We start from the raw sequence: 21778 nt of genomic DNA, 5'->3' as shown, positions 1-21778 counted from the left end.
TTGGTTTTTGTTTCAGTATTGTGTTGTTGTTGTTAAGAGTTAGAAAGAAACTGAAGTTGAATTGATGGGTGTGGAGGTGGAGCATCTGGGGAATTTGTGTATTGAAAAGAAGATGATCAAAATACATTTTATGAAATTTTTGGAAATGATTCTATCTTGATTTTATCATTATGTTTCTTTCTAACATGTTCATGATATCAGGGGAAAAACTTTTCTTTTAGGTTGATTTTTTTTTCACAATAATGTGCAATCCTCTTAATGGGGAATGGAATATTTTTCATGAACTATTTTTTTTCACTTTGTACAAAACACCTCCTATTTCTCTTTGTATTTTCATCACTATTTTCCACATATAGCATGAAAAATTTTGGGGGGTCGTGCTTGTGCTTTTAATAGTATATTCTGAGTAGCCTCTGTTTTATTGTAGGTACTCAATAAATCTGCGTGGCATTTTGGTTGTCATTGCTGTTTCTTTAACTATTTCAAAACATATTAAACTTCTGTGATTTGCGGACTGCTGCCACACTTCATCTTTATGGGTGGTCAAGATTCCAAGATGGACAAAATAACATTGCTAAGGAGTCATACTTTATGTTTTTCTTTTTTAAATTAATTTTTGTTTAATTAAAAACAATCTCATTTTACATACCAATCTCAGTTCCCTCTCCCTCTAGTCCTCCCACTCCCCTCCCATCCCCTATCCCACACCCATCTACTCCTCAGGGAGGATGAGGCCTCCCATGGGGGATCATCAAATTCTGTCAAACATTTTGGGGCAGGACCTAGGCCCTCCTATGTGTATTTAGGCTGACAGAGTAGTCCTCCATAGAGAATGGGCTCCCAAATCCCATTTGTGCACTGGGGATAAAAACTGGCTCCACTGCCAGAGGCCCCATAATGTGCGCAAGCCCCCCAACTGACACACACTTTCACGGGGCCTGGTTTGGTCTTATGCTGATTTCACAACTGTCAGTCTGGGGTACATGTACTCCCACTTGGTCAGGTTAGTTGCTTCTGTGGGTTTCTCCAACATGGTCTTGATCTCTTTGCTCATCACTCCTCCCTCTGTACAACAGGATTCCAAGGGTTGAGCTCAGTGTTTAGTTGTGAATCTATGCTTCTGCTTCAATCAGCTACTGGATGAATGCTCTAGGATGGTGTTTAAGATAGTCAGCAATTTCATTATAGGGCAAGGGCATTTAATAGCCTCTCCACTCAATGCAATCCCCATTTAAATTCCTGCACAATTTTTCACAGACCTTGAAAGAACAATATTCAATTTTATATGGAAAAGCAAAAAACTCAGGATAGCCAAAACAACCCCATATCCTTGACTTCAAGGTCTATTATAGAGCTATAATAATGGTTGACACACTTGCAGACAGGTAGACCAATGGAATCGAATCAAAGACTATGATATTAATCCTCACACCTATGAACACACAATTTTTGATAAAGAGGCTAAAATTATACAATGGAAAAAAGCATGCATCTTTGACTAATGATGCTGTCATAACCGGATGCTCACAAGTAGAAGATTGCAAGTAGATCCATATCTATCTTCATGCACAAAGCTTAAGTCAACTGGATGAAATACCTCAACATAAATCCAGCCACACTGAACCTCTTAGAAGAGAAAATGGGAAGTACCCTTGAATGCATTGGCACAGGAGACTACTTCTTGAACACCAGTGGCATAGACACTGAGATTGACAATTAATAAATGGGGCTTCCTGAAACTGAGAAGCTTCTGTAAGTCAAAGAATATGTTCAACAAGAGAAAATGGCAGCCTGCAGAAAGGAAAAATATCTTAACCAACCTCTCATCTTACAGAGGGCAGATCTCTAAAATATACAAAGAACTCAAGAAGGTAGTCTTACTTTAAGTGACCCAAATTTTAGGAAAATAATCCATGTGTTACCTTTACATCAACATAATATTTGATCTATTCTATGTATCCCATATTGCAGGAGAAAACGTAGGAGAGCATGTTGAAGTGAAATTGCAGTAAAATGTCAAGGCATTCTTAAAACTATTGTAAATCTTTATTATGTACTCTTTTTATGAGATATATGTTAGCTATATGTGTGATACACAGAATTTATTCACCTAATTATCACAATTGACTTTATATATCTACTTGTCAACTATGTCTCCTCATCCCGATGATTTTAAGTTTACTGCTACTACTTTAATGTATGTAAAAATATTCATTGCTAATATAAAGAAGAACGTGATGAGTCAGGACATATAATAACTTTATTGATTCTTTTAAGCTACTGCTGTGTAATGTATTTTACAAATTAATAGCATTTACCACCACATGCTAAGCCAGCTGCCCTCTACCAATAAAGATCAAGTTAGGAAAATTGAACAAACTGATTAAACTGCAGAAATATACAAGAACAATATTGCTAACCTATTAAATTCGTGGTACTGAGTGAGATGCAGCTATTAGCTATTTCAGTGTTCACAACTGTGACACTGTGAAATGCTCACATTCCTAGTGTTAATGACTGAATAAACATATTGTTATATGCTTTCCTTTCTATTTGTTTTCTATTTTTTAAAGTTCATACCTGTGTTTAGAATATTGTCCTGGTAGATATTCTTACTTCTTTTAATCTTATTAAGGCTGTATCCTTTCATTTTCATTATGAATTTTGTTTCCATGGGATTCATTGTATTTGATGAGGTTATTTGCTAAGCAATTGTTCTTCATGCTATGTTTTCTCAGATGAACACAACAACACATTTTTAAACAATTTTGATTATTTATGAATAATGTATTTGACACTTGCTCAATGATTCATTGTGAGATATAGAGGATGGGGTTTGAAAATTGTAAAAAGAAATTCAATTCAAGCTAAATATTTTTGCAAATTGATGCCGGGATTTGAAGACAATATTTACATTTCTATACATTCTTTGTTTATCAATAACATAAATAGACAAATACAACAATTATTACTATTATAAGCTTCCAGTAACATTATTTATTTTATTTGTGAGCTGAATTATAGAGCAGAGCTACAGCTTTAAACCATGTGGATATGTACCTATTTATGCATTACTTAGAGATATCTTGGCATTTTGTAGAAAGTACATAGATATAGATTCTTAGAGATCTTGACTTCACATTGTCAACTGATGGATCATCTTAGTCAATATGCCAACCATCTTCAGTAGATAATGACAAAAAGAACTTGAAGATATGGTGATATATTGTTTATGATTTAATAAACTTCCCAGGGGATCAGAATACAAAGCTAGCCATACTACTTAGCCATAGGTGCCAGGAAGTAGTGGTACACACCTTTAATCCCAGGAATCAGGAGACAGAGACGGATCTCTGTGAGTCTAAGAACATCCTGGGCAGCAGGAGAGTGAATCAGGATAAAAGGGTAATGTAACTCACACCTTTAATCCCAGCACTAGAGAAATATATAAAAAGCAAAGGGTCTCATGTGAGATTTAGTTTCCAGTCACAGGGAAGGCAGGATCTTCATTTCAGCCTTGGGAGAGCTAAGAGCTACTGGCTGACTGCTTTGTTTTTCTGGTCCTCACTTGAACCTCAATATCTCTCTCTGGGTTTTATTATTCACGCTGCAAGAAGAAATGAGTAAAATGAAATAAGGAAAATATTTCCTTTGTACTTATGATCTAGTAGTTATAACACGAGCAAAACTTTTAAAATATATATCAATATAACATTCATTTTGGCCTCCTACATTTACTGTTATTCATATTTTAATGGCTGAAAAAAGTAGGGATTCATTCAGTGAGTTGCCAACATTTGCCAAGATAAGTGGCACAATCAAGATAAGATCCAAGGGATGTATTCTGAATGACATGTGCTATTGGTACTACTATGAACTCAGTAACGGGAAACCCCAAATCTCATTAAAAATTACCTGTTTTGACATTTCTAGCCCATTGCTGTGGGGAGACTCACGTTTGAGTTGGGTGTGTTGAGTGAGGCATAAAAGTTTTTGCTATGACTTCGACTATACTTCACATGTTTAAATATATGACATTGCTGTGTACAGCGATCAAAAATCTAATGGGAGGACCCAGCTGATTATTTAAGGTGAATGACCCTGAAATTGATCAAAGTCCAATAAGTTATTAAAAATTTAGCAATAAATAGTGGCAGCAAGAGCAAATATAATTTATACTCAAGATACCTGAATTATGAATGCAATGGTATTGACTCAGTGTAATTCCCTTAGTCCCTGGAACGACTGTTAAAAGATATGACTTAGAATAAGAGGAATCCCATGGAAAAATGCTAGCATAGGGGTTTGAGGGCTTTCAGAGATATTGGGGAGAACATTGAAGAACTTTGATTATTTCACTTAAGTAATACAGATACTGTAAAAACAGCAATGCCACTCACAAGGAGAAGGACTTCCAAAGAAGTCTTACCTGGTAGGCCACTTTCTTGTTGTGAATTCAGCTCAAGAAGCAAGGCTGTACACAGTGATGGAGGAGAAAAGGATACAAGAGTTTTATTTCATCATCTACAAAAAGTACATTACACTAGATAAGTTAATTAGCTTTTATGCACAGTATTGTTACTTTTGACAAAGGATAACATCAGATCTTCCAAAGCCCATTTTAGTTATAAAATTATGAAATTATCTTTGAGTCTAGGAGGATTGTTGGAAAAGCATTTTTTTCAGAAAGTATTCATTTTAATGGACTCTTGAAAGACTCAGATTACTGAAGTACACTAATAAAGTGTTTATTAAAAGAATCTTATGATCCAAAAGCAATTTCAATGTTTCTCAAAACTAGTTTCCTGAATGCTTTTCATTGAGGAGATGATAATTAATGAAATTTATTTTTGCAGCAGCTTGAACAAATACAGATACCTAAAACCAATCAAAATGCAGAGATAAGGAGACCTGTCCCAAAGGATGCATCTACCAAACTACTCCAACAACTACGGGTCAGGAAACATTACAAGGGAGAGATCTAAGACTGTAAAAGTCACAGAAGCACAGAGTTTTCTGTGAGATTGTTTATCCTAGGCATGTCAGAACCTATACCCTGGAAATCCTAGCAACATGATTGTCTAATTGTCATCTGTACAAAGGCAATAAGAATAGGCATGCCAAAGTGGATTGGGAAATCTCATGAAGCTCAACCCAACACAGGAAACTAGAGGTCATGAAGGAATGCTAAGATCAGGAGAAATAGTCTTCCCCAAGGAAGTGCACACTAATTGGTCACCCCATATGAAATGGTCAGAGCTGAAAACAAACATACAAGTGACATTACACAGACTGAGCAGGCTGTATCTATGTATTTAGGAATAAAATACTACATTAAATGCTTCCAATAAAGATTGTAATTTGATACATTATTTTGAATTAAAAATATACTTTTCTTGGCCTGGGGACTGCTACAAAGCCTCGCCTCCCTGCTGGAGCCAAGCACCCCAGATACCTGGACTTCTCTTCCACCAACTGGACCAAGGGACCAGGTAAACCCGGCCATGTATCCAGGCCAGCCTTCCAGTACCTGGTGAGTGCTTGGGGACTGCTACAGAGCCTCCTGGCCTGGCAGGAGTCATGCACCCCAGAAACCTGGTCTTCTGTTCCACTAACAGGACCAGTGGAACAGTACCTGCAGACAGCCAGTGGGAGCCTACCCACTCCAGATGCCTGGTCTCCTTTTCCACCCAACATGTCAATGCAAATGAATCAGAAGACAATGGCCTTTAAAACAATCTCATGAAAATGATAGAGGCCCTAAAGGAAGATATAGGGAAATCCCTCAAAGAAATGGAAGAAAAAGCAAACCAAAAACTGCAAGAAATGAAAGAAATAACAAACCAAAAAATTCAAAAAATGCATCAAATGGACAAAAAGGCAAAGCAAAAACTGCAAGAAACAATTCAAACAGTGCAAAGGTTGAAAACTCAAATAGAGACAATAAAAAAACACAATGTGAAGGAAGGCTAGAAATAGAAAACCTGGGCAAACGGTCAGGTAATACAGATGCAAGCATAACCAACAGAGTACAAGAGATGAAAGAGAGAATCTCAGGTGTTGAAGATACTAGGAAAAATTAATTCATTGACCAAAGAAAATCTTAAGTCCAAAAAATCCCTAACACAAACCATCCAGGAAATATGGGACACCATTAAAAGAACAAACCTAAGAATAATAGGTATAGAAGAAGGTGAAGAAAATCACCTCAAGTGGGCAGAAAATATATTCAACAAAATCATAGAAGAAAATTTTTCTAACCTAAAGAAAGACTTGCTAATGAATGTACAAGAAGCATACAGAACACCAAATAGAGTAGACCACAAAAAAGATCCCTTGCCATATAATAATCAAGATCTCAAATATACAGAATAAAGAAAGAATATTAAGAGCAGGTAAGGAAAAAGGCCAAGTCACATATAAAGGCAAACCAATCAGAATTAAACCTGATTTCTCCATGGAAACTCTGAAAGCCAGAAGGTCATAGATATATATTCTACCAACATTAAGAGACCATGGACCAGCCCAGACTACTACACCCAGCAAAGCTTTCAATCATTATAGATGGAGAAGATAAGATATTCCATGACAAAACCAGATTTAAACAATACATATCCACTAACTCAGCCCTACAGAAAGTTCTGGAAGGAAAACTCCAACCCAAGGAAATTAAATACAACCAGAAAAACATAGGCATTAGATAATCTCACCTTACCAACAGCAAAAAGAAAAAAGGGGTAGAATTCCACACATAATTCCACCAACAGCAACCATTCCATATCAAAGAAGAATGAGCAATCAATGTTCATTAATATCCCTCAATATTAATGGTCTTAACTTGCCCATAAAAAGACACAGTCTGACAGAATGGATTCTAAGACAGAAGCCATCCTTCTGCTGCATACAGAAACACACCTCAGCCTCAAAGACAGATATTACTTCAGAGTTAAAGGTTGGGAGAAGATTTTCCAATCAAATTGACCGAAGAAACAAGCAGGGTAGCAATCCTAATAACTAAGAAATTAGACTTAAATAAAATCAATCAAAAGAGATCAAGGAGGTCATTATATACTCATAACAGGAGAGATCCACCAAGATGCAGTTTCAGTTCTGAACACCTGTGCCCCAAATTCAAAGGCATCCACGTTCATAAAAGAAACATTACTAAAACTAAAATCACATATAAAGTCCCACACACTTATAGTGGGAGAATTCAACATCCCACTCTCACCACTAGACAGGAATACCAGACAGAAACTCAACAAAGTAACAAAGGGGCTAATAGAAGTTATGACCCAATTGGGATTAACACACATCTATAGAACAGTCCATCCAAATAAAAAAGAATATACCTTCTTCTCAGCACCACATGCAACCTTCTCAAAAATCGACCACATACTTGGCAACATATCAAACCTCAATAGGTACAAAAAATTGGAATAACTCCATGCATCTTATCAGACATCCATACATTAAAATTAGAATTCAACAACAACACAAATTGCAGAAACCCTACAAACTCATGGATATTTAATAATGCACAAGTGCACCATTCCTGGTTCAAAGAAGAAATAAAAAAAACAGAAATTAAAGACTTCCTAGAATTCAATGAACATGAAGACACCATTTACCTAAACCTATGGGACACTTTGAAAGCCGAGCTACGGGGGAAGTTCATATAACTAAGTGCCCACATGAAGAAACTGGAGAAAGTTACACTAGAGAATTAACAGCACAACTGAAAGTTCTAGAACACAAAGAAGCAAACTCATCCAGGAGGAGTAGACATCAAGAAATATTCATACTAGGAAACTAGGCAAACAATACAAAGAATCAATGCAACAAAGAGTTGGTTCTTTGAAAAAATCAATAAGATAGACAAATCATTGTCCAAATTTACCAAATGGCAGAGTGTGAACATGCAAATTAACAAGATCAGAAACGAAAGGGGGAACATAACAATGGACTCAACAAAGCAACATCTGGAGGCATCACCATCCCTGACTTCAAGCTCTATTATAGAGCTGTGGTCCTGAAAACAGCTTGTTATTGGCACAAAAACAGACAGGTAGACCAATGGAATCAAATCGAAAAAATTGATATTAACCCACACATGCATGAACATCTGATCTTCGACAAAGAAGCTAAAAATTTACAATGGAAAAATGAAAGCTTCTTCAACAAATTGTGCTGACATAACTGGATGCTAGCATGTAGGAAAATGTGAATAGATCCATGTCTATTGCTATGCACAAAACTTCAGTCCAAACGGATCAAAGACCTCAACACAAATCCAGCCACACTAAACCTCTTAGAAAAGAAAGTGGGTGGTACCCTTGAATGAATTGGTACAGGAGACAGCTTCCTGAACAGAACACCAGTAGATCACACACTGAGGAAGGGACCTCCTACAACTGAGAAGCTTCCGCAAGGCAAAGAACACAGTCAACAAGACAAAAAGGCAGCCCACAGAATGGAAAAAGATATTTATTAACCCCACATCTGACAGAGGGCTGATCTCCAAAATTTACAATGAACTCAGGAAGCAAGACACTAAAACACTAAAGGATCCAATTAAAAAGAGCGCTACAGAACTACATAGAGAATTCTCAATAGAGGAGTCTAAAATGGCAGAGAGGCACTTGAGAAAGTGCTTATCATCCCTAACCATCAGGGAAATGAAAATCAAAACAATTCTGAGATACCATCTTACTCCTGCCAGAATGGCTGAAATCAAAAACACCATTGACAATTTATGCTGGAGAGGTTGAAGAGAACACTCCTCCACTGCTGGTGGGGTGCCAACTCCTACATTCACTTTGGAAATAAGTATGGAGATTCCTCAGAAAAATGGGAATAAGCCTACCACAAGAGCCAGATATTCCACTCTTAGGCATATATCCAAAAATGTACATTGATACAACAAGGACCTGTGTTCCACTATGTTCATAGCAGCATTATTTGTAATAGCCAGAACTTGGAAGCAACCTAGATGTTCCTCAACTGAAGAGTGGATACAGAGAATGTGGTACATTTACTCAATGGAGTACTATTCAGCAGAAAAAAATAATGGAATCCTGAAATTTGTAGGCAAATGGATGGCACTAGAAGAAAACATCCTGAGTGAGGTAACCGAGTCACAAAAAGAGAAACATGATATGTACACTCTCATTTATGGCTTTTAGACATAGATATGGGGAGTGCCAGCCTAAAATCTTAACTGCCATAGAGTCTGGGAAACAAAACCTTTATTCAATGGCTGATGGAAGCACAGTCAGACTCCTACAGCTAAACACAGTGCTGAACTCAAGGAACCCAGTGACAGAGAGGGCAGCCTGATGAGCAAAGGAGTTAGGAATGGGCTGGTTTAACAGCAAGAAACAGCTGACCAACAAGGGTTACATCTGGAATCCCAGAATGATGGCTGGGAATCCAGCATGGGACTGATCAAGACCCCCTGAATGTGGGCATCAGTAGGAGTCCTAGGCTATCATTTGGGCCTTGGGTAGTAGATCATACAAATGGACTTTTGTGCCCAATCCACAATGAGAGATGCACTCTCATCCTGGACTCCTGGGAGAGGGTCTAGGCCTTGCCCTGGATGAAATGATAGAATATGGACACCCACATGGAGGGCCACACTCTCCCTGGGGAAATGAGGGGATATTGGAGGGGTTGGTGGCAGGGTGCCTGAGAAGGGGAAGGAAAGGGAGAAGGACCTCGAATTGACATGTGAAACTTGTTTCAAATTTAAATATAAATTTAAAAATAAAAAAACTAAAAAATACTTTTCTCATTCAGTAACCATATGCCTTTAAGGACAATGAGAAAAGGGTCCATGAATTTGTAAGAGAACAAAGAGGGATATATGGGGAGGAGAATGAAATGATTTAATTGTATTATAATTTTAAAAATAAAAGAAGTTTTGTACAAAGCAATAAACATGGATCTATCTGCAGTCTTCTGCATACCAATGCCCAGTTATGCCAGAACCATTTGTTGAAGATGCTTTCTTTTTTCCATTGTATAGTTTTAGGTTCTTTGTCAAAAATTAAGTGTTCATAGTGTGGGTTAAAATCAGGGTTTTCAATTCGGTTGCATTGGTCTACCTGACTATTTTTGTGCCAATACCACGCTGTTTTCAGGACTATAGCTCTGTAATAGAGCTTGAAGTCAGGTATGGTGATGCTTCCTGAAGTTCCTTTATTGTATAGGGTTGTTTTGGCTATGCTGGGCCTTTTGTTTTTCCATATAAAGTTGATTATTATTCTTTCAAGGTCTGTGAAGAATTGTGCCAGAATTTTGATAGGGATTTCATTGAATCTGTAGCCTGCTTTTGGCAAAATTGCCATTTTTATTATGCTGATTTTACCAATCCAAGAGCATAGGAGATCTTTATATTTTCTGTTATCCTCTTTGATTTCTTTCTTTAAAGACTCAAAGTTCTTGATGTAAAGGTCTTTATATTCCTTGGTTAACATTATCCCCAGATATTTGATGCTTTTTATGGCTATTGTAAAGGGTGATGTTTCTCTGATTTCTTTCTCAGCCACTTCGTCATCTGTATCTAATAGGGCCACTGATTTTTTGAGTTAACCTTGTATCCTGCCACTTTGGTGAAGGTGTTTATCATCTCTAGGAGTTCCCTTTCAGAGTTTTTCGGGTCACTTATGTAAACTATCATATCATCTGCAAATAGTGAAAGCTTCACTTCTTCTTTTCCTATTTGTATCCCCTTGATCTCCTTTTGTTGTCTTATTGCTGTGGCTAGAACTTCAAGTATGATATTGAAGAGATATCGAGAGAGTGGGCAGCCTTGTTTGTTCCGGATTTTAGAAGAATTGCATTGAGTTTCTCTCCATTCAACAAAATCCAACCACACTGAAACTATTAATAGAGAAAGTGGTTCAGGAGACCACTTCCTGAACTTACACCAGTGGCACAGACACTGAGCTCGACAATTAACAAATGGGACCTCCTGAAACTAAAAAGATTCTGTAAGGCAAAGGACACAATCAACAAGACAAAAAGGCAGTCCACAGAATGGGAAAAATTGTTCACTAACCCTACATCTGACAGAGGGCTAATCTCCAAAATGTACAAAGAACTCAAGAAGCAAGTCTACAAAACACAAAAGTTAAAAGGTGGGGTACAGAAATTAATAGAGAATTCTCAATAGAGAAGGCTAAAATCGCCAAGAGACTCTTAAGAACGTGCTCAATATCCTTAGCCATCAGGGAAATGCAAATCAAAACAAATTTGAGATAAGATCTTACTCCTGTCAGAATGGCTAAAATCAAAAACACGGAAGACAATTTATGCTGGAGAGGATGTGGAGAGAGGGGAAGACTCTTCCACTGGGGGTGGGAGTGCCAACCAGTACAGTCACTTTGGAAATCAGTATGGTGATTCCTCAGGAAAATGGAAATCAATCTACCACAAGACCCAGCAATTCCACTCTTAGGCAGATATCCAAAAGAGGCAAATTCATACAAGTGCATCTGCTCCACTATGTTCATAGCAGCATTATTTTTAATAGCCATAACCTGGAAGCAACCTAAATGCCCCTCATTTGAAGAGTGGATAGAAAAAAATGTGGTACATTTACACAATGGAGTATTACTCAGCAGAAAAAAAATGGAATCTTGAAATTCACAGATAAATGGATGGCAGTGGAAGAAACCATCCTTAGTGAGGTAACCCAGTCACAAATAGACAAACATGATATGTACCCACTCATATATGGATTTCAGACATGGATCAGGATAGTGCCAGTCTATACCTCCACTGACAGAGAGTCTGGGAAACAGGAAAGTACCTAAGAGATATGCATGGTAGCCAAGAGAAGAGGAATGAGGCAAGATCTTCTGAACAGATGGGGAACACAGCGAGGGGTAAGGGGGAGTAGGAGCTGGGAAGAAAAGAGGGGGAGAAGAGGACGAGAGAGTAGGTCATGGGGAAACAGGAAGGTTGAGTGGGGAGTAGAATAAGGGGAAGAGGGAATCATAGATTAGGCACTAGTGTGACCTCTAGTGATCTCAAGGGATGACACCAATTGGCAAGCTAAGCAATAGTGGAGAGACCACCTCGAATGCCTATTCCTGATAATGAACTTGATGTCTATAAATCATCTATGGTTTTTCATTTAGTGATACAAATTCAAGGTCAACTTTGTGATGCGTATATTTCTCCTCTTGATTAAGTATTGTGTTTATACTGTTCTTTTAAATTATACTACATAATTAAATACAGACTATAAATAGTCAGAACTTATAGTTAGGTTAGTTAGTTTTTCTATATATACAGAGATATATTTGAGATAGACCGTCTTCAAACCTTTCAAAGACCTTCAGAAAATGGCATTTAAAATGGTTTACGGTTTTTTTGACAATGAGTAATGTCTACTCCTATCACACCAAATATGTCTGAGAGGAAGATGGGCATCAAAGACTCGTTATGGAATTTGCTTACAACATGGCAAGATTAGCCATTTGGGCAAGAAATTTCTCTTGCCTAGACTGTTTGACTGTTGCTGTATAAACTGGATCTGCAGGACCCATAGGAAAGTGACTGCTGAACTCAAACAGTCCTACAGGGTTCCTGTTTCATGGAAGAGTCTATGAGACTTTATGCAGGACACAGAAAAATGACTGACAGACTGCCAATGCAGATGGACAGTTTGAAATTTCCTGCTTTGCTGAGAAGCCTTGTGGACACACTGTGGCCTATGGGCTGAAGGTAGATGCCCCAACATTACAGAGGAACTTCAGGTGACTGTCCAGGCAGTAATATGTCTCTGTCAAACCTAGTGTTTACATATTATCCTTCTGTGGTCTTTGATAGAGTTGAAGGCAGATAGTTATAGTTATAGTTTTCCTTAGTTATGATAAAAGATAAGCTACATATAGGACTTTGGACTCACAAGAATGAGATAGATGATATTTTCTTTAAATCTTACTGAATGTCGATAGACAAAATATTGTTACTGTGTTCTTGTTTGATAGCTGTTCTGTTATATATAATTTGACTATGTTAAAGTTAAGACCTTTCTTTTTGTTTAGACAGAAAAGAAGAGATGATGGGTGAAGTCCTGTGTATATCTCAATAAAACACTGTTGGCCAATAGGGAACCAAGATAGGTGGGACTAGGAGTCCAGGAGGATACTGGGAAGGAGAAACACAGGAGTCAAGATGTAACCGCCGTGGGGTAGGAAGCCCAGAAAGTTCTCCTGTAAGAGAAATACTTAGATTAACAATTATGGGATAAATACTTAAGTCAGAGCTAGCCAGTAAGAAACAAGCAAGACCAACAGCTTCATAAATAATATAGCCGCCTGTGTGTTTATTTGGGACTGATGCGGAACCAGGCTGGCAGGAAGGCTTCCCTTTACAGCCTTCATCCAGTGATTGATGGAAGCAGAGGCAAAGACCCACAGTTAAACACTGAACTGAACCCAAGGAACCCAGTGACAGAGAGAGAGGAGTGATGAGCAAATTGTCAAAGAATGGGCTGACAAAATCAGCAGAGACAGCTGATCTGAACAGGGGATAGTTCTTGGACCCCAGACTGACAGCTGGGAGGCCAGCATGGGACTGATCCAGACCCCCTGAACGTGAGAGTCAGTGAGGATGTCTGGACAACCTATGGGGCCCTGGGCAGTGGATCAGTGTTTATCCCTGGCATACAAACAGACATCGTGTGTCCATAACACAAAGAGGGATGCTCTCTCAGTCTGGACTTTTAGGGGAGTGCCTGGACCCTGGCCTGAGTGAAATGACAGACTCTAGATATTCCCTATGTGGAAGAAAATGGCGCTAGGGTGGGAGGCTGAGGGGGATGGTGGGGGGATGTGGGAGGAGGGGAGAGAGAGGGAACTGGGATTGACATGTAAAACAAGCTATTTAAAATTAAAATAATAATAATAAAAAAGAAGACATAAAATTAAAAAATGAAAAATACAGACTTGAACTTTCAGAGGAAAGAGGATAAGGCATTAAAAATAAAACTAAATACATTGTAAGTATAAAAACGATCACTATGGAATAGCATTATTTGGAATTTACTGATAATTTGGCATATATAATTATAGATATGGCATTACTATGGGACAAGTGTTTGCAAAGTTTAAAATAAAACTCATAGAACATATCAATAAGCCTCCAATTATGAGAGCTATGGTAATAGTGTCAGCTGGTGGTTCCTGATCAGAGAAGTACGTGAAAAATTCACATAACATTGGCACAATTTTCTGGATCAGGATAACCTAACCAATTATGGAATTTGATACTTGACAGTGCGATGATCTGCTATGTACAGATTCTTATATTTTCATAGATTATAGGCCATATAGTCTTAACATCTATATGAGAGGGTCTGCACATTTGTCTTTACAATTTTTCGGAATTGAAAACAATCAGTTTTGCTAAAGAACTGTGGCTGTCTGAAAGGAAATAGCCCCCAAAGGGAGTGGCACTACTAGGAGATGTGGTCTCATTGGAGGAAGTTGTGTCACTGTGGGGGTAGGCTGTGAAAACCTTTTCTCAAGCTTCTCTGAGTGTGACATCAGTTCACTTACTGTAGCCTGCAAGATGTAGGACTCTCAGTTATTTCTCTAATACCACATCTGCCTTCATGCCACTGTGCTCCCCACCATGATGATAATGGACTCAACTTCTGAAAGTGTAATTGAGTCACCCCAATTAAATGTTTTATTTTATAAGAGTTGTTATGGTCATGGTGTTGCTTCACAGTAAGAAACACTCCAAGAGAGGCACATAGCAGTATTAATTTCAATTAGTGTTTATATATATATATACATATATATTGAGAGAGAGAGGGAAGAGAGAGGAGAGAGAGAGAGAGAAAGAGAGAGAGAGAGAAAGAGAGAGAGAGAGAGAGAGAGAGAGAGAGAGGGTTATTCCAATCTTTCTTGTCCTATTCTTACTTTTTATTTTTGTTTCTTCTTTAGAATAAGTAATGCGACTTACTTTCAGCCTATTATTTTCACAGTTTTAGTTTTTTAAACACAATCTTAAATTTGACCTTCATATTCTGATTGCATTTCCCACACAAATTATCTTGTTACTTACAGCTTTTAGTAAATATTTGGTTTTTGGTACTTTACTTTGAGTTAAAAATATATTCATTTATCTCTTATTCATTTCCCATTTAATTTTTAAATTATCTTTTCTCTTGGGCTACTTATTTACTTATTAATGTCTATATGTTCTGTTGATTGCAAAATAAATATTTTTAAATCATTTTCCCAATTTTAATATGTAATATTACATTTACCTCATTTCAAAACTAGTTCCACATTACTCAAGATCATGAAGGAATTTATAGTTCCAAGTAGATGCTCTTATAGATCTAAGTTTGGCATGATAGGAACAAAGTTGTTTACCCTTGTTTATGCTTGTGTTGATTAAATTCTCATTCTCAGGTGTATAGACGAATATCATCAGGTCCAAATTTAGTGTTCTTTTTAGGAATAAACTTTTGTTGGTCGAAAAGTACAAGATGAAAGATGTAATTAACAATATCATTAGTATATTACTTTTAGCATTAGCTATTCATATAGTGCTTTTATACTAAGTGAAGGTAAGATTCTGAAATTTTTTACAATTAATTATCTCATTGAGCAGTAGGTATGGAATAACAACTGTTTTATGAATAAATAAGCAGTAAAAAGTTAAGCTTTCTTTGCTATTCTTGTCAATGTTTAAATTGAAATAGTTTCTTCTTCTATTATCTATGGCTAAACAAGTAGATTATATTTTAAATACAATGTCAGCAACAGATAAGGCATCAAAAATTGTTTTCCTTTACTTGAACACTATTAATATGGTTAAATGACAGTAGTAATTGAAACATACACATGTTAATTTTGTATGTCAACTGCCTCTGAGCATCAGTTCCTCACATAGATGACAATCGCATCTTGTACATAATTAGTTCATCTTGGAGTATAATGTCTATTCCCTTAAAACTGCAGCAGAGATTATTGGTCAGATTTACAGATACCAAGTGTTAGGGAAGGAGTTTGGGAGAAGGGAGTAGAAGAAGGAGATTTTAAAAAAACAAATTATGTATGAAGATACCATGGTAATGTCCATTTTTGCATATTAACCTAAAAGCATTGATACAAAACTTATTGTATCCTGTAATTTATTTTTCTAAATTCACTTATATGAAAGAAGATGTAAAAACATGATTTTCCTGAATATTTCCAAACCGAGGTTTCAATAAGCATCAGTAGACTTTTTTTCCATTTTTTAAAACAAATCATTTTATCAGCTTTGAGAGAATTTCAGACAATGTACTTTGATTATATTCTTCCTTTCCCTGCTCTCCACCCAGATATATCCCACTTCCCAACCTACCAAAACATGCCCTCTTTTTTTAACCTTTTAAGCACAAGGTGTGATGCCCATATATTTTCCAGGTGTAGCCTTCCCTGATGCATGGTTAGCACACCAGAGACTACATTGTTAATGAAATCTTAATTTTCCTTAGTTAACAGGTGTCAACTGTCAGCAGTTTCTTAGGTAGTGGTGGGGCTTCATGTTTACCTCGCTCCATCTAGAATTTTTTTTCTGGGTTGAGTTTACACAGGCATTCTGTATGCTGTCTCAATTGCTGTTGAGAAAATTCTGTTTCCTTGTAGTTGTCCACCACCCCTGGCTTTTACAATCTTTCCTGCTCATCTGAGTCTTACAAGGATGGGTTATGATATAGATATCTTATTTAAGGCTGACCATGTTGCAGTGTCTTTGCACCCTGACTTGTTTTTTAAAATAATAATAATATTAATAATAATGGTAATAATAATAACAATGCAAATGAAATCTCATCCTTTGCAGTTAGGAGTTGGTCAGTGTCAAGAAAGTTTGATTAGCCTGCTTGATTAAGATACAAGGAAATCTGGTAGAGGCAGATATCAAAGCCCAACATACCAATGTATCCTTGGTCAAATCCTATAAAAGTTGCAAAAGTGAATAATTTTGACTCATAGACGAAGAAGGAGTAGAAGGCAAGTGAATAAGAAAGAAATCAAGAGACAGTGGAAAGAAGAAATGATTGATGAAAAATATTAAATTGTAGGTCAGTGTTTGGTAAGAACATCAAGTATAAAGTTATTGGCTCATAACAAGTTTTCTTTCGGTGTCTCTGTTCAGGTTTGTTCACATGTAGAGTGTGTGTGTGTGTGTGTGTGTGTGTGTGTGTGTGTGTGTGTGTGTATGTACACATAGACCAAAGGTGGATGCAGGTGTTTCTCTTGGTCACTCTCCATCTATTTTGTGATACAGGTCTCTTTCTTATCTCAGCCTTTATTAATTTGGCTAGGCCAGCTGTCCAGTGAGCTCCTTCCAGAACTAGAACTATATATAGATCCTGTGATTATCTACTCCTTCCATGGGTGTTGATATTCAAACTCAAATCTTCATGTTTTGTTGCAAGTACTTTCTTAAATAAATTACCTTTATAACCATAGACTCTTATTTCATTGAAGCAATTTTTAGTTTTTTTGAGTAACTCAAAAATCATCTTTTTCTGTGATTTCAAAGAAGCATATTACAGTATTTTAGAACTTCTTATTTGAATGATGTCTTTTATCTTAAGAGCTGTGCCATTTTGGTCAAAATACTCAACTTTTCCTTGTCTCACATTTTCACTGACTTCAATATTATTAAATTCTTTCATGATGACACATATTTAGAGCACCCACTTGTTCTCCAGAGCAGCATAATCTGGGTCAACAAGTTTAAGACCAACCGAAGTAATACAGCAAAACTCTTTGTCTCAAAGCTAAAAATGCAAAGAAACAAATGTGAAGGACCTTTCCATACAATGCCTATAAAAAAAGGTCAGTGAAATGACTGAATCTTCATTCTGCTGAATTCATACTTCCATTAGGAAGTAAGATGCAAGTTTCAAAGTCTTAGCAGAAACAAACAAACAAACAAACAAATCCCTCATGGTGTGATGCATTCTGAGCATTGTGTCTAGTCTGTCACTTAAAAGCTATATGGCATTGAGCATTCCACTTAACCTAAGACTTAGACTCCTTGTCTGGAAACATGGTCTTAATGATGTCATTCCTTTATGGATTTCTTTTCAACAGAATCAATGGAGTGTGAGCAGTGTTGACTCCATGAAACTTGTGAAAACAATGTGAATAATAGACACTTCAATGACGAGAATAAGAGAAGAGAATACAGATTGTTGTTGCTATTTTACAGTTTTAGTGGTAACATGTATTAGGTCTAACATGTGTTTTATCCTTTTATAGCTGAGGTGCAGCAACAGTGTTAGAAATCAAAGGAATAGTAGATTACAGAAATGGAGTGCCTGACCCCCTTATTCCTTAAGTTGTACTTTCATTTTAATATCCATTTAAGTAGCAAGTGATGTAGTATTGTTAACTGATATAATAATATTTTGCAAAGTCATTTAAATAGAAAAAGACAAGAAGACTATCATCATGGAGCACATTATTACAGTATTTTGAAATAAAATTCATCTTTGGGAGAAATTATCTAACAGGTTACACTGAAATTTATCATTTTATTTTCTCAATATTAATGAAAAGTTGGTATGTCTGTCTTCATTTAACATACTTCCCCATAATAAAAATGAAGACACAGGCTTATAGAGGTCCACTATTTTGCTCTGAGATAGCTAGGAACCAGGTCAGATCCACTGGCCTCCATATTCTGAATGCTCTCCACCTCAGATAATGATGCAAGTGTAAAAACACACCCAATTTTCTCCCAATCTAAGTCTAGTTAAAATCCACTTGCCAGGTGCTGATTCTTTCCACAACCCCCCAAAAAAGAATTCTGAGGGATATAATTGTTTAAACTCCTTTGTCACTTAACATTTCAAATATACTGACAGATGGTTTCTCCCAGTGCCAGGCATATGACGGTTCAGAAATAAATGGTGTTGTGAGATTTCTTGGGAACACTTGGGGACAGAAAAGACAGCTGTCACTGAATATCTTAATTGCAGCATTTACAAAGCTCTAATTAATGTAATGGTAATTTTATGATTATATTAATGTTATGACCATTGGGTCGTTTGTTGCTGAACTCATTTGGCAAGATAATTTGGAAGTCATTGTGGATTTTAAGGGTAACAACTGTTATGTAAGCTTGAAAATTTCTGGCCTTACCCTAAAATGAAAAATAAAAATGATATTATGTCTAATACGTTACATGAAAATGTATCTTCTGAAATTCATGTTAACCAAAACCTAGGAACTGAGGGCAAGGAAACATTTTACACAATGACTTAACAGGTATGATAGAACGTAATGTAGAAAGATCAGTGGTCTTACAACATAGGCTTTCATGCTGGTGTTCCCAGAAATTGACTGGATGACCCTGGGAAAATCATTTTGTCTTTTCTGAGCTTTATTTTTATCTTAGTTGAATGGAGATTACATTAGTATCTTTCTTATTAATGTCTTTCATGACAAGAATAATTAAGTTACAACTAAATAATTCTGAGACTGTCATTTTTGTTTGTTTGTTTGTTTGTTTGAGCCAGGTCTTATATAGTGCAAGCTGGCCTGGGACTTACTTGGCAACTAATGATGCTGTTGAGCTTCTTAAGTTTTTGTCTCTATGTCCCAAGTGCTGGGATCACAGGTTTGTGCAATCTTAGGGATAGACCCCATCGTTTCATGAATGACTGGCAAGTACTCTATAGCCTCACTCCCAGCCTAGACTCCCTCTTCTTTCTGTGATTTGTTTTTATGCACATAATTATCATCTAAAATATCTTAATTATTCAATGAAATCTAGATAAAATGAAAATGGAGGTTCAAAATTCCAAATGCCTCACTTTCACTCAAATTCATGACTTATATCTTACCATTCAATATTTATTATTATTTTTCTGGTACTAGAAGGAGCTATTGGAATTAGGGAAAACCTCTGAATTTGATAGGTAAGTTTGGACCACATCTCTGAAGTATGACTTTGTGATCACAGTAAGCTTTGTCCTTTCAATAATGGCAGATGTACCCTTGGCGTCCTCTATTCCCTCTGACTCTACAATCTTTCCTCCTGTTCTTCCTCATTGTCCCCCTGACTTAAAGCAGAGGACTTCATGGAGACCTCTGATTTAGACTCTTCACCATGTCTGGCTATGCATCTCTGCACCTCTCCCGTCTGATACCAGAGGAAACCTCACTAATGATGAATGGACAAGGCACTATTTTGTGATAGAAGAACATCTTGCTCATCCTTTGTATGAGGGTTTTTGCCTTGTCTTATTGTACCTTGTTTTGTCCTGTTTGTCTGTAGTCTCATGGGGGCTTATGAGACAAAAAATCTGTTTTCAATAAGAATTTTTAAAATGTGGTGGGAAAGTAACTAAGGTAATCAACAGTTTAATTTAGGTACCATTGTAGTAGGAGAAAAGAATTATCTATAAATCTTGGACTCAATTCTGAAATAGCAAGTAGAGATTCATAGCCAAGGAGCTGTTGGAGAAAGAGGCCTATGTATAGAAAATTAGGAGAAAAATCAACCTCAAATATAGGTATAATCCTTGATAAACTGATCTGGGTGGGCTCTTACTGACATCAGAAAAGATAAAAATCCAGAGAAAGAATTCTTCAACTGACATCACCATTGTTACTGGGTGATACAGGATTAAGGAAGAGGTTACAAAATTTCATTGACAAAAAGAACTTATAAGTATCTTTAGATAGAGTCTCTATGTTGTATAATTAGGGCAGAAAATAAAATGTACTTAGAAGATTGACTAGACCTATTGCTTTTTTTCTGCTTCAAGAGCTTACTGAGTCTCTATAAATGACATGCAATGTGACCAAATGCTGAAGGGAAACTAAGGAGTATAATTCTGCTCATAATAGAACTGACTATTTAGCATTTTTATAGGATAGTAAATTATACGGTAAAAACTATACGCAGATTTGGAAAATGTGGGGTGGAGAAGCATCAGAATTGGGTGTGAGCCCAATTTAACTCAAGCACAATGGATGCAAAGAAGTTTCTTGTAGAGGTGTTTGTGGCCTGAGGTCATCAGGTAATATTAACACCATATGGAAAGACATGGAGCAATAAAATAACTTGATAATGAATTTACAATATCCAATGCTGTAGTTTAAGAAGAGGAGTTCTATATTTTCTTGGAAATGCACTCTTGGTAATAACAAGAGATGACTATGGGGAGGTAGAAACTGGCTCTGGAGAGCTACAGAGATTCCTTCTATTGAGATAGGACCTTCAGAAAAATAAAAATCTTGATGTGGAGGAAATTTTATGCCTGGGTTTTCTCTTTCCCTTTCTCTCACAAGTTTTCTGTTGATAATGAGGAGTCAAGGAAAGAGACTTTTTTTCTCTGCTTTTAAAAAACAGGATATAAACCATGGGCAAAGATAAAGATCATGTGAAAATTAATAAAGGGATATGAATGATAGAAGTCTATGGAGAAAATAAAAAATGGCATAGAAGTGTGATAAGAGTACCTCTAAGGGACAAAGTTTCCTTCTAGTCCCACCTACCCAAGAACCAGGTAACTTCCTGGAATGTTACAAATTATAGTTGTAAGCCTCAATTGTTCAAAGATCAGTTGACTTCTTGGAATGTTGGGAGTTGTACAAATTCCTAGGGAAATACGATGGTCCTCTGTATTTATCCTTAAAAACCCCTACAGCATGTGTCTCATAGCTACTAGTTGGGACTCCAGGTAGTGGGCCTGGCCAAAGTCTATCTACCTGGCCAGTATTTAATATTTAAT

General features: G+C 36.8%; 1 long non-coding RNA gene across 4 annotated transcripts in view; it reads right to left on the bottom strand.

Moving 5' to 3' along the window:
• LOC121132914 overlaps positions 1–21778 on the bottom strand; it is a 142884-nt gene that overhangs the window by 62347 nt on the left and 58759 nt on the right. For all 4 annotated transcript variants that reach the window (XR_005869633.1, XR_005869632.1, XR_005869624.1 and 1 more), the window contains one exon: positions 4430–4474. This is a non-coding gene — a long non-coding RNA (uncharacterized LOC121132914). The remainder of the gene's footprint in view (positions 1–4429; positions 4475–21778) is intronic.

This window comes from Mesocricetus auratus, unplaced genomic scaffold, assembly GCF_017639785.1.
Source record: "Mesocricetus auratus isolate SY011 unplaced genomic scaffold, BCM_Maur_2.0 Super-Scaffold_4256, whole genome shotgun sequence".
Taxonomy (NCBI): Eukaryota; Metazoa; Chordata; class Mammalia; order Rodentia; family Cricetidae; genus Mesocricetus; species Mesocricetus auratus.
The sequence above is the reverse complement of the archived record's forward strand: the minus strand, read 5'-3'. Positions and strand labels throughout refer to the sequence as shown.